The 14,453-nt window shown below is 45.3% G+C and overlaps 1 protein-coding gene across 2 annotated transcripts in view; it reads right to left on the bottom strand.

Moving 5' to 3' along the window:
- LOC126106646 (uncharacterized) overlaps positions 1-14,453 on the bottom strand; it is a 201,081-nt gene that overhangs the window by 60,555 nt on the left and 126,073 nt on the right. The window contains exon 4 of one of the 2 annotated variants that reach the window (XR_007523379.1): positions 11,226-11,328. The exons of the other annotated variant lie outside the window; for it this stretch is intronic. The gene's annotated coding sequence lies outside the window, so the exon portion shown is untranslated. The remainder of the gene's footprint in view (positions 1-11,225; positions 11,329-14,453) is intronic. 2 annotated transcript variants of the gene reach the window in all.

Below are 14,453 nucleotides of genomic sequence, written 5' to 3'. Positions count from 1 at the left end.
AAATTGCTGTACTCACCATTTTTTTTTTTTTTTTTTTTCAGTCTTATGTTGCAAATGTAGCGTCAAATATATAGTTTTCAATCCCAAATTTTTCTTTCGCGTCCGTGCAAATTATTTTATGGAACGTTATCCTTTTCCCTTTTTTTTTTTTACCAAATTAATTTCCTCAACATGAAAATGAAAATTAACACAAATTAATAACAGGGAAAACAATATTGTTGTAAATTTCATGCACGTAACATTACAATTGAAATGAATGAGACTTAGTCCAAATTCATTTTCTGATGGCCAAAATTTATAATAACTGCACTTGTATCAAATCCAAACTGCACTTGTATCAAATCCAAACTGCACTTGTATCAAATCCTAACTGCACTTGTATCAAATCCTAACTGCACTTGTATCAAATCCTAACTGCACTTGTATCAAATCCGAAGATTGCACGTCCTGTCACCAGGACGCCAATTGTAGTGTTACCTTTTATTTTCTCTCTTCTTCTCATTAACTATTGAAACAACATCACTTTGAAATGTAATTTTAATTTTCACCAAAAGCACATTCAACATCGCCGAAAAATACACGTCTTTCGTATCAAGACAAGAGAGAGAGAGTCCTCCTTTAGTTCTTAAAAACAAAAAACTACGCAAAAGTAAAAAAAAAAGAACAAAATTATTTATAAAATCGGTCGCTGGCGCAGCGCTCTTCTGCGTGCGCGATCGTAAATTATAACTTTGCGGAAGTCAAAGTACCATTACACCCTGCACATAAATTCACACTCAGTTTTATTTGCTGATGATATTTCTGCCCTTGTTGAAAGCAATGACTCCAAACGAATTCCTTCAACTGTCACAAAACTATTAGAGAATTTGGAAAACTGGTTCCAGCTAAATGGGCTGAAAATGAATATTGGGAAAACACATTTGCTGCAATTTCAAACTACAAACTCTAAGGTAAAAGAATTCCACATTAGTCACAGAGACCAAGAACTGAAAGAATCAGACTGTGTTAAATTTTTAAGCATACATTTTGACCAAAATCTATCCTGGTCTTCACATCACATCACAAAAAGTTTTGCACAACTCCTGTGGATATTATGTCACACACAGTCCCTCTGACTGTTCAGAAATGTCACTAAACCCACCCAAAGATGTAAACAACAATGTATTAGCAGCACCTATCAGATGGAGGGGGTCTGACAGCCGATCAGCTCCAGTCATCCCACCAGGAAGGAGGTACATGACTGGTGTTGTCTGTAGTTCAACCATGCCTAGACAGTCAATACCGTGTTTCAATCCTGTCTGAATTGTTACTTTGTGCCAAGAAGGGCTCTGAATAAGGGAAATGTCCAGGTGTCTTGGAGTGAACCAAACCGATGTTGTTTGGGCATGGAGGAGATACAGAGAGACAGGAAATGTCGATGGTATGCCTCCCTCGGGCCACCCAAGGGCTATTACAGTACTGGGGACTAAACAGCGAAGATCATCAGTCCCCCATTCCAAAAACAGGCGAGCCGAAAATTTGCGGAGCAGGTAAAAAACCAAAGGGGGAAGGAGACTCCCCCCCAGGCACTAAAAGAACACAAATTCAGCAACAAACACTACAAACAAGAAGAGTCCAGAGGAACACCAGACAGAAAGAAACAGAAGAAAAGAAGATGGCCGGAGACTGGTTGACTGACCACGAGAACAAAAAAGAGGGAAAGAGTCAACCATCCTACTACACACCAAAACAGCAACAAATTTTGAGAGACGTGAGGACAAAAGACACAGAAAGGAAAGGTGCAGGACCTCCCTAAATAGAACCATAAAAAGGACTACCACAGATAAAATTTAAAACGTCATCAGCCATGGAGGCATCGTCGCATAAAACCAAAGGCAAAGTGCCCGGGAGATTAAAAGACTGCTGGAGGGTTGCGCAGTCGGGGACACTCCAACAAAATGTGGACGACCGTCAGCCGGGACCCACACCGACACAGGGGGGGATCCTCCTGACGCAAAAGATAGCCGTGCGTCAGGTAGGTATGGCTGATGCGGAGCCGACACAGGATTACAGAGTCCCTGCGAGAAGCCCGCAGGGAGGACCGCCACACATCGGTCGTCTCCTTAACAGCCTGCAGTTTATTCGGGGATGTCAGGCCATGCCACTCAGCAGCCCATATCCCGAGCACCTTACGGCGCAACACCAACTGCTGATCTCGAGCTGGGAGGCCGATCTCCAAAGCTGGGGCGTCGATCGCCCCTTTGGCCAGCCTGTCGACACGTTCGTTCCCTGGGATGCCAACGTGACCTGGCATCCAAACAAAGACCACCGAACGACCAGAGCGGGTAATGGCGAAAACAGACTCCCGAATAGAGGATACCAGAGGAGAAGAGGGATAGCAGCAGTCGATGGCCTGAAGGCTGCTCAGGGAGTCACTGCAGATGACGATGGACGTACCTGAGCAGGAACGCATATGCTCAAGAGCGCGCAATATGGCCACCAGCTCTGCAGTAAAAATACTGCAGCCAGCCGGCAAGGAGCGCTGTTCAACATGGGCAGCGAGAGCAAAAGCGTAGGCAGTGCGACCATCAACCAGGGAACCATCAGTCTCACAGCTTGAAAACGAGGCGAGGAGCGCAAGAAAACGCCGACGGAGGGCCACAGGCGGAACCGAGTCCTTGGGTCCCTGTGCCAAGTCTAGATGGACGGACGGCCGGGGCAAACACCAGGGAGGCGTAGGTGCACGGACCCAGAAGGGAGGCAGAAGAGGGAATGACTCCAGTTCCGACAGCAGGGACTGGACGCGGACAGCTACGGAAAGCCCAGACCGAGGTCGCCGTTCGGGCAGATTGAGGACCACGGCAGGGAAAAGCAGGCAATGATTGGGATGGCCCGGCGAGCAATGCACGTGGACAGCACAGTCGGCGAGCAGTCGATGGTGGCGAATCCGCAGCGGGGGAACCCCAGCCTCCACCAGCGGACTATCCACGGGGCTCGTGCAGAAAGCGCCAGTTGCAAGCCGAACCCCACAGTGGTGCATGGGGTCTAACATCGTCAACACTGAGGGTGATGCAGACCCATAATCAAGCCTGGACTGCACAAGGGCGTGGTACAATCGCAACAGCGTGCAGCGATCTGCACCCCAAGACGTGTGGCTCAGGCAGCGGAGGGCGTTGAGGTGCCACCAGCACTTTCGCTTCAGCTGAGTAATCTGAGGAACCCATGTGAGCCGGCAATCAAAGACAAGACCTAAGAAGCGGCAAGTGTCCACCACTTCAAGCAGGTGGCCGTCGAGGTCAAGTTCAGGATGAGGATGGACCGTCCGACGCCTGCAGAAGTGCATAACTCGAGTCTTGGCTGCAGAGAACTGAAAACCATGAGTCAGAGCCCACGATGCCGCCTTGCGAACGGCTACTTGCAGCCTGCGTTCGGGCGACTCCCGTAGTCGTGGAGCGAAAGGAGATGCAGAAGTCGTCGGCATACAAAGAAGGAGACACCGACGACCCCACGGCTGCAGCCAGACCATTAATGGCCACTAGAAATAAGGAGACGCTCAACACCGAGCCCTGCGGGACCTCATTTTCCTGTGTATAAGATGAACTAGAGGCGACACCGACTTGCACCCGGAAAGAGCGGCGCAATAGAAAGGTTTGAAGAAAAGCCGGGAGCTGACCACGAAGACCCCACTCATGCAAAGTAGCAAGGATGTGATGCCTCCACGTGGTGTCATACGCCTTCCGCAGATCAAAAAATACAACAACGAGATGCTGACGTCGGGCAAAGGCCGTACGGATAGAAGATTCCAGCTACACCGAATTGTCTGCAGCAGACCGGCCCCGATGGAAGCCACCCTGGGATGGAACGAGGAGACCGCGCGACTCTAGGACCCAACACAAACGCCACCCCACCATACGTTCGAGCAATTTGCACAAAACGTTGGTGAGGGTAATGGGACGATAGCTGTCCACCGCCAGTGGGTCCGCACCGGGCTTCAAGGTGGGGACAATAAGACCCTCTCGCCATTGCGACGGGAACACGCCCTCGCTCCAAATGCGGTTAAAGATGGTGAGGATGTGTCTCTGGCAGTCCCTGGAGAGATGCTTCAGCATCTGCCCGTGGATGCAGTCTGGTCCTGGTGCTGTATCAGGGCAATCGGCGAGGGCAGCGAGGAATTCCCTCTCGCTGAAAGGAGTATTGTACTTTTCAGAACGACGCGTGTGGAACGATAACGGCGTCCACTCGGCTCGCTCCTTTAGAGAGCGAAAGGCAGGGGGATAAGTTGCAGTCGCAGAGCTCTTAGCAAAGTGCGCGGCAAGGTGTTCAGCAATGGCGGCAGCATCCGTGCAGACAGCGCCGTCCAAGGAGATCCCAGGGGTCTGGGATCCGTAAATCCGCCGGATCCGGGACCACACGAGCGAGGGGGAGACACAGGAGCCCAAGGATGAGACATACCTCTCCCAGCACTCCTGCTTACGTCGTGCAATAAGACGACGGGCCAAGGCACGGAGCCTCTTAAAGGCAATGAGAGTCTCTAGAATCGGGTGCTGCCTATGACGCTGGAGAGCCCACCTACGGTCACGAATAGCCTCAGCAATCTCCGGCGACCACCAGGGTACAGCCTTTCTCCGAGGGAGTCCAGAAGAATGGGGGATGGCAGCCTCGGCCGCAGAGATGATTGACGTGGTTAAGACACAGACCGCCTCGTCAATGTCACCCTGTGGTGGAGACTCAATGGTTGCAGCGGAAGTAAAAGCTGGCCAGTCAGCCCTGTGGAGAGCCCAGCGGGGCAGGCGCCCAGAAGAATGACACTGGGGCAGTGACAAATAGATGGGAAAATGGTCACTACCACACAGGTCAGGATGCACTCTCCAGTGGAGGGATGGGACAAGTCCGGGGCTGCAAAGGGAGAGATCGGTGGCCGAGAACAAGCCATGGGCCACACTGAAATGCGTGGGAGCACCGGAGTTCAAGAGGCTAAGGTCGAGCTGAGCCAACACATGCACCATGGCACGACCGCGGTCATCGGAGACAGTCCCACCCCATAGAGGGTTGTGGGCATTGAAATTGCCCAGAAGCAGCAATGGTGGCGGGAGTTGCACCAGCAGCGCAGCCAAGACATGTCGGGGGAGCTTCCCATCCAGAGGAATGTAAACAGAGCAAACAGTAATAGCCGGCGAGAGCTCAACCCTGACAGCGACAGCCTCTAAAGGCGTCAGAAGGGGTACTGGCGAGCTACAGACAGAGTGGTGAACAAAGAGGCAAACTCCACCTGACGCTCGTTGACAGGCAGCACGGTTCTTATAGTATCCCTGATAACCACGAAGGGCGGGGGTCCGCATTGCTGGAAACCAAGTTTCCTGCAGAGAACAGGGGAAGCACTCAGAAGCATCCGGAGCTCAGGCAGGTGGCGGAAATAACCGCCGCAATTCCACTGGAGAATGGAAGCAGTAAGGGACTGGGAGGGCGTGAAGGTGACTAAGAGGCAGACGGCGCCTCAGAGCCAACTGCTGCCACCGGGGGAGAGTCAGCTGTGGCCATAGGAAAGGCCCCCGAGGGTTCCGTGAGGGCGAGATCCTCGGCATAGGCGAGGATCTCCACCTCATCCCCGGAGCCAGGACTATGTACAGCAGGCAGCACTGAAACCGCCGGAATGTCCTTCTTGGACACATTCCGTTCCTTCTTCTCGCGTCTGCCCTTAGGGTGAGAGGGCTGGGAGAGCTTCCCCGAAGGAGCGTCGGAGGCTGACGACGATGCAGAAGCCCTACGACCAGCAGGTGGCGGAGCCTTCAGCCACTGGCTGACATCCGGCTGGGTAGGAGAAGAAACGGAAGAAGGGAGAGCCCCGAGGGACCCCTTCCGCGAGAGAGGAACCGGCAGAGGCAATGCCGGTGGAGAAGGAGGGGGGAGGGATCGAGCCTCCTGGTTGTGGAGCAGATGTCACTCCCGAAGTATGCGTGGGGGGAGCGACAGAAGAGGGTTTGCCCCCAACGGCTAAGGGGGCAACAGAGGAAGGCTTGCCCCCAGACACGAGGGGGGCAGACAGAGATGCACGGCCCCGAGGGCCCACTGAAGGCGGCACAGAGGAGGCGACAACCGTCACTCGCGAGGGCGACGATAACGTGGCTGCAGCATAAGATGTTCGAAGGGAAGCAGGATACAACCTTTCAAATTTCAGTTTTGCCTCTCGATAAGTAAGCCGGTCCAGGGTCTTAAATTCCCTTATCTTCCGCTCCTTATGAAGAATGGGGCAATCCGGCGAGCATGGAGAGTGGTGCTCCCCACAGTTGACACATACAGGTGGAGGTGCACATGGAGAATTGCGATGAGAGGGGCGTCCGCAATCTTGACATGTGGTGCTGGATGGGCAACGGGAGGACATGTGCCCAAACTTCCAGCACTGGAAGCACCGCATCAGGGGAGGGACGTAGAGCTTGGACGTAGAGCTGGACCTATGGATTAGGGCTTGGAGAAACCCTGACAGCAACACCACCATGTTGATTGAAGCTTTTCGTGCAGCCACAGGACATTGTGTTACGACTCAAACTGTGCACAATAGACTTCATGATGCGCACCTTCACGCCCGACGTTCATGGTGAGGCCATCTTTGCAACCACGAGAGCATGCAGCGTGGTACACATGGGCCCAACAATATCCCGAATGGATCACTCAGAACTGGCATCACGTTCCCTTCACTGATGAGTGTCACACACGCCTTCAACCAGCGACGTATTTGGAGGCAACCCGGTCAGGCTGAACGCCTTAGACACACTGTCCAGTGAGTGCAGCAGGGTGGAGGTTCTCTGCTGGTTTGGGGTGGCATTATGCAGGGTCGACCTATACCACTGGTGGTCATGGCAGGCACTGTAATAGCTGTACGGTATGTGGATGCCATCCTCAGACCAATAGTGCAACCACATCGGCAGCATATTGACAAGGCATTCATCTTCATGGACGACAATTCACGCCCCCATCGTGCACATCTTGTGAATGACTTCCTTCAGGATAACGACATTGCTTGACGAGAGTGGCCAGCATGTTCTCCAGACATGAACCCTACCGAACGTATTGCTTATTTTTCTTTGATCTCATAAGTGCCGTTCTCTTTGTTATAGGTGTTTACGTCACTTAAGCTGAAAATGCATTACTGTACTGTGTCATGCATTGTTTGTCGTATTCTGATAATGAGTGTTTACGGCCTGTCGCCGCACGCGGTATGGCTTGCTTTTGTGCGCGCTACCGCCTCTTACAATGGGGGCAAATAATAGACTGCGTATGATAGCAGATGTTTTGAACGAGAGTTTAGCGAAAATTTTTCTCCGTTTGAAAATCTTTGCAGACGCCTCTTTAGTACATTAGTACATTACATTCTGCACGGAAATTAGTCGTCTTAGATTTAAAAATCTAGTCAATTGCCGTGCTTCATTTCTGACTGTATCACTATTAGGCATAAGAATAATATGAATATAAACATGTTATGATATGTATATTCTTCCGCGTGCGCTGTTGTCTCACTCCAGTTTCGTAGTTTATTAGGCAGACAGGATTTAAATGAGATAGCAGCAAACACGAAAGAATACAATTTATATTCGTATTACCGTATTTACTCGAATCTAAGCCGCACTTTTATTCCTGTTTTTGTAATCCAAAAAACCGCCTGCGGCTTAGAATCGAGTGCAAAGCAAGCGGAAGTTTTGAAAAATGTTGGTACGTGCCGCCACAACTAACTTCTGCCGTCGAATATATGTAGCGCTACGCAGGCATGATTTGTAGGCACAAAGATAAATACTGGCGCCAAAACCTCTGCGTCAATAAATAAATTAAAAAAAAAAGTGGAAGACGAGCTTTTTTTCTCCGCCGCGAGTTTCGACCACTGCATTTTCATACCTTATCCAACGAAGTAAATACAAATTCCGTATTGTTCATCTTCGAATGTAGCTCAATTTCAGTGTACTACGAAAATCTGACTGGCAAGACTGTTTGGGATGTTCGTCAATATGGCCAACTCTACGTTCTGAATTTTTCCTATCTGTGAGAAGAGATGGTTGCCAATAGGAACCTGATGAAATTTGAATCACATACAGTATTCTGTTCACCATAAGAATAATATGAATATAAACATTTTGCCATGTATTCTTCCGTGTTTGCTGCTATCTCATTTAAATCCTGTCTGCCTAATAAACTACGAAACTAGAGTGAGACAACACAACAGCAAACGCGGAAGAATATACGTATCGTGTCATGTTTATATTCGTATTATTCTTATGCCTAATAGTGATACAGTCAGAAATGAAGCACAGCATGTGACTAGATTTTTAAATCTAAGATGACTAATTTCTGTGCAGAATTTGATGTAATAAAGAAGCAGCCGCAAAGATTTTCAAACGGAGAAAAATTTTCGCCTAACTCTCGTTCAGAACATGTTCTATCATACGCAGTCTATTATTTGGTTCTTGTTGATCATTATCAAAGAAAGCAGCAGTGTAAGTAACAACAAATAGCAGTCTCTTGCCATTGTTTCGCTAATGAGACGATTCCTCTCTTTTTTTAAAAAAAAATTGTACGCGGCGGTAGCGCGCACAAAAGCAAGCCATGCCGCGAGCGGATAAACACGCACTATCAGAATGCGATAAACAATGCATGACACAGTGCAGTAAAGCATTTTCAGCTTAAGAATGACGCAAACACCTATAACAAAGAAAACGGCACTTATCAGATCAAAGCAAAATAAGCAATCGATTCAAACCAGACGAAGCACGTGAAAAAGGAAGGGTACCTGTATAAATACGGACGGAGCGCCTGACATAGCAATGGCTACATGGTAAAGCTTAACTGTTAAGCTTACGACTCGAATCAAACTACTGTAGCTGTATCGTCATTCATTCGACCTACATTGTGTCTCATATTACAATGGACCAACTTTGTTTCGATTTGGAGGTGCGGCCTAAAACTTTTCTCTCCCCTTGAATTTCGAGTCTCAAATTTCAGGTGCGGCTTAGATTCGGGAATTTTTTTTTCCTTAATTTCGAGTCACATTTTTCAGGTGCGGCTTAGATTCGAGTGCAGCTTGGATTCGAGTAAATACGGTATTCTTATGGTGTAGAGAATACTACATGTGATTCACAAGTCATAAAAGTTCCTATTAGCAACCATCTCTTCTCACAGGTAGGAAAAAATTCAGAATGTAGAGTTGGCCATATTGACAAAAACCCCAAACAGTCTTGCCAAACGTATTTTTGTAGTACTATGAAGTGCTGCTACATTCGAAGATGAACAATACGGAATTTGTATTTACTTCGTTGGATAATGTATGAAAATGCAGTGGTTGAAACTCGGGGCGGAGAAAAAAAAAAGCTCGTCTTCCACTTTTTTTTTTTAATTTATTTACTGGCGCAAAGATTTTGGCATCAGTATTTATCTTTGTGCCTGCAAAGCAAGCCTGTGTAGCGCTACATATATTCGACAGCAGAAGTTAGTTGTGGCGGCATCTACCAACATTTTTCAGAACTTCCGCTTACTTTGCACTCGATTCTAAGCAGCAGGCGGTTTTTTCGATTACAAAAACCGGAAAAAAAGCGCAGCTTGGATTCGGGTAAATACGGTATCCCATTTAGTACAGGGTCCATTTGTTCTCGACTTGGAAACTTTGTATTTTATTGTTAACTTTGTGACCAAATGCACACCCAGACATCACAGTCGTCAAGGCAACCTAAGGGAGAGAAATTGTGCGCGCCATCTCTCTGCAAATTCATGTAAACTTCGTTTTGTATATCATATTGGTACTAATTTATTTATCTATACGTCAAGATCTGTAAGACAAAACTGAGGAGCAAATCCCCAAGATCATGGAACGTGTTAGTACATGAAATTACAACGTAAAAGTAATAACAGATAAAAATAAAATGTTTATGAACCTGAAAAATGTCAAACCATAAGTTTAAGTAAACGCAATCAACACTACAACAAGAATAAGCTTAATTTTTCAAGAAACTTCTCAACAGAATAGGAGGAGTGACCCATGAGGGAACTCTTCAGTTTCTACTTGAAAGCGTGTGGATTACTACTAAGATTTTTGAATTCTTGTGGTAGCTTATTGAAAATGACTGCAGCAGTATACTGCAATCCCTTTCTGCACAAGAGTTAAGGAAGTCTGATCCAATGCAGGTTTGATTTCTGCTGAGTATTAACTGGATGCAAGCTGCTTATTCTTGGGAATAAGCTGACATTGTTAACAAGAAATGACAGTGTGGAAAATATATACTGAGAGGCCAATGTCAAAATATCTAGGCTCGTGAACAGCGGTCAATAAGAGGTTTGTGAACTTACACCGCTTATTGCCTGAAGCACTTTTTTCTAAGCCAAAAATATCCTTTTAGACTGGGAATGGTTACCCCAAAATATAATACCATACGGCATAAGTGAATAAAAATAAACAAAGTAGACTAATTTTCATGTCGAATGATCACTCACTTTAGATACTGTTCGAATACTAAAAAATTTTACAATTTCCATTACCAACTTTAGCCCATATAAACAGGTACTCATCAGCATTTAATTTCTTCTTCTTTCTAGTACTCAACACGAATGGCATACTGGGAATAAGTGTACCATATGGAACTTTAGCTTAGAGTCCTGTTGTCTCAGCTATACTCCAAGTCTTCCAAGCTAAAATGTTAGCATCTGGAAATGCTTCAAGGCCACCATAAACACAATGATTACCCCACACTACAGCTATTGTCAACCATGTACTACCTCCAAACACAGCTTGTACATCACATGTGAAGTTCAGGCGGAGTCCTCGAAATACATTTGGACCTCCAATCAGTTGTTGCTTATTAAACTGTCCAGCCAAATCAATATCAATAGCCTTCAAAGCACGATACACAGGAACGCTGCGCCGCCAGCGACGTCGCCATGCACGTCACCGAGGCATTGCTGTGGCACGTTTACACACGTTTGAACAAGATCCTTAATGTTGGCTTTCCATAACAGTTTACTATCTATCTGAACACCTAGAAATTTGAACTGGTCAGTTTCACTAATCATATGCCAATTCTGTGACATTAAAACATCAGGTTTTGTTGAATTGTGTGTAAGAACCTGTAAAAAGTGAGTCTTATGGTGATTTAGTAGTTTATTTTCTACAAGCCATGAACTTAGGTTATGAACTGCACTATTTGAAATGTTGTACATGACATCCTTTACTACCAAGCTTGTGTGATCAGCAAACAGAAATGTTTTAGAGTTACCTCAATACTAGAGGGCGTATCATTTATGTAAGTAAGGAACAGGAGTGGCTGCAACACTGACACCTGGGACAGCACCCATTTGAAGTATGCTTCAAGTTTATACCTGAAAATATGAGGACTTACAATTTTGTGCCCGATATCTTATACGAAAATGTTTTGGATTTTTGATCCAGAATATAAATGTTCATTCTGAACCAAAAACACTCTACATAGAAATTAGTTTTACTCCTTGTATAACTGATTATAAATTTACAATTTATCTGGTAATTTTATCATTGTGGAGAAATCCATCCACCATTAAGTCATAAGCTGGGTGTTTCGTTCACTTTTGGAATAAAACAACAGACTTCGTCTGTCCATCGCCAGGTTACGTGTGTCACACACTTGCATTTTATCCTTATTCTGGTTATAATTACGTCTTTCTTTCCTTGGTCCATGTTGGTTTTTCTGTTTTTCTACTAAGTCCCAAAATACAGGTAAGTTTTGCTAAATGAGAACAACCTGCAGGAAACTATTCCCAAGAGCAAAAAATAAATAATAATAATATATATGACCAGGAGCACGTTCAAAGTATGGTGGGACATGTTGTTCATCCAGAATAACATGTTTCACTTCTTTCTCACAAGCCAATGAAAGATGTCCATGTAAAAATGTTATTTAGGTAGTTAGTATGCAGAGAATTTCACACTGCGCACGTGCTGGGCTGATGTATGTGCAGATTTGGGGAGTGCAGAATGTCACCAAGGCGCCTACGTGATTGACCATCTACACCTGCTGTGAAGGAGTCTGTTGTGCTTTGGTATCACAGCTTAGCAGTGTCTTGCAAATCAAGGGGCTGATGGCAATGTCAACACCCAAAGAACAGTTGAAATGATGTACACGTAACATAAAACACCCCTCTGTCTAACAAGGGAAACTCCCCATTACATCCTCCCCCGTGGACAGCCCGTCAAAACCTGAACGCTGATCAAGCGTGAAAACGGGAAGAAGGTTTACTGTACTGAGACAGAGAGCGAAATAGAAACAGTGAATGGTCCAAGGACAGGAAGTCATATATAGTAGAGCCTAAGAGAGCAATGGCATCATGGTTAAGTGGTCACAGTCTTGGACTGCAATTGGGTGAGCTATGTTCATATCTCCCTCTGTGACAAAGCACGCTGGGATAATTTTACTCCCCCTCTTATTTTGCCACCTGCCTCCTTAAAATTAATGTTTTCACTTTTTACTAATTACCATTGACATACAGAGTGTAATCTGTGTTTTCATAAAAGAGAACGGTTGGCTCTCAGTTTTAAAGAAAATAACACCAGATCTAATTTTGTGCTTAGTTTTATGTTAGTAATTGATTTTCTAATTTATTTTGACCATGCCTAGTTAGTATCGTTTGTTATAGGGTGAAATAAGTAACTGTTTCATAATTTAAATTCTACTGTTGAGCCGGCCGGAGTGGGCGAGCGGTTGTAGGTGCTACAGTCTGGAACCGCACTACCGCTACGGTCGCAGGTTCGAATCCTGCCTCGGGCATGGATGTGTGTGATGTCCTTAGGACAGTTAGGTTTAAGTAGTTCTAAGTTCTAGGGGACTGATGAGGTCAGAAATTAAGTCCCATAGTGCTCAGAGCCATTTGACCCATTTCTATTGTTGACACATAAACAAATATAAATTCTGTAAAAATTTGTAAACATTTTGAAGACGAAATGCTGGTATTCGTAAAGTATCTATTTCGCTCTAGTCAGATACATGTTAGCAAACCAGCCCTTTATTAATTCCAAAGTAATTAACAGTTCTGTCAAAAGTATTGTTTGTATAACAATATCTGTTAATTTCACAATTTAAACAGATAATTCGGTCTAACTCTTGTAGTAGAAGAAACTGTTAAAAAGACGGAATTTTTTGATGTATTCACTTAATTTAATGAGTTAAGTTTTAATTGTAATTTCTATAAATTTAACTTCGAACAATGTGTAGTTTCAGCACCTATTATTGTGAGGGTATATAAAGGCCCAATTTTTTGTCCTGAGACAGTCAGTCCACGACTGAGTTTCAGACGAGAGACCAGCGTTGGTTAGAACAACAACAATGGTTCAACTTAACTGCGAAACAAGTGCAACACAATTAGGCCATGTGTCAAAACAATGAAAGTGTCTGCTCCACAAGTACCTTTCTATTCTTCAATAACTGTGAACTTTGTGGTTAGGGTTTTACTGCTCTTAGATGTTCAACAGGAAACTATTATAGCAGTATGTGGATGTTCGCCTGCAACCTATTAATGTAGCTTATCGAAAGTTAAACAATAGTGCACTGGCCATATAATTGAGTATTATTTGGGTTGTGAACACTGAAAGTAAAAGACTGTGAAATGCAAATGTGCATCTGTCGACTAAATCTTTTACAGTAGACATTAGTTTTACTTCCACGATCCATTTTTCAGCCAGTGTAGTAATGCAGTACATCGACACCGAGGACAACAAATGAAGAACCAAAGCAGGCAAGCACCGTCACACCTCGTGTCAAAAACCTGTTCTTTTTCCCTGTATTCAAATGTGTGGCTGTGCCGTGGTGTAATGTCAACAGCGAGGCTTATGGAAGGGTTCTATAATGACAGTTGATTCCGCCCAACTACTGTATTAGCAGCCAAAAGGAAATGGCTTTCGAATGGAAACTGCAAACGTTTGATGACAAGGAGACGTGTTAACCGAATCCCTCACTGGGAGACATGTCTGGAGTATCACACACAGCATCAGTGACAGTACTTGTGTCATATAATTGGAATCTTTTTACCGACACACCTAATTTGAAATCCTGGCACGTGACAGACATGCCTCCTTCCCCAATTTAGGTATCTGTATGAATGTGATCACTCCCAAGGAAATGATGAAAACATAATAGTTGGCCACATAAGCTACAACAAATGAACACATTTCACAATTGCATAATTTCTCTGTGCTCTGTCAACACACGTTTTTAACATTCTCGAAGCTGTGTTCCATTTTCGAAGTTTTGGTACTTTTATTCCTTTTTTGTAACATAATTCACACCCGTTTGTTGTTTACATTTGTGTGAGACATCTACATGGTATCTTGCCTGCTCTCACTATTCATCAAATTTACTTGTGATGGTAACATATTCTTACCACATGACTGATATTTTATAACCAATATACAATAAGACAACTGCCAAGACTACAGAAAGAGAAACATTTTAGTGACTGTATAGACAGTTCAAGTT

The sequence above is a fragment of the Schistocerca cancellata genome, chromosome 10, assembly GCF_023864275.1.
Source record: "Schistocerca cancellata isolate TAMUIC-IGC-003103 chromosome 10, iqSchCanc2.1, whole genome shotgun sequence".
In the NCBI taxonomy this organism is placed as follows: domain Eukaryota; kingdom Metazoa; phylum Arthropoda; class Insecta; order Orthoptera; family Acrididae; genus Schistocerca; species Schistocerca cancellata.
Note: the sequence above shows the minus strand (reverse complement) of the source record. Positions and strands in the feature narration are given on the sequence as shown.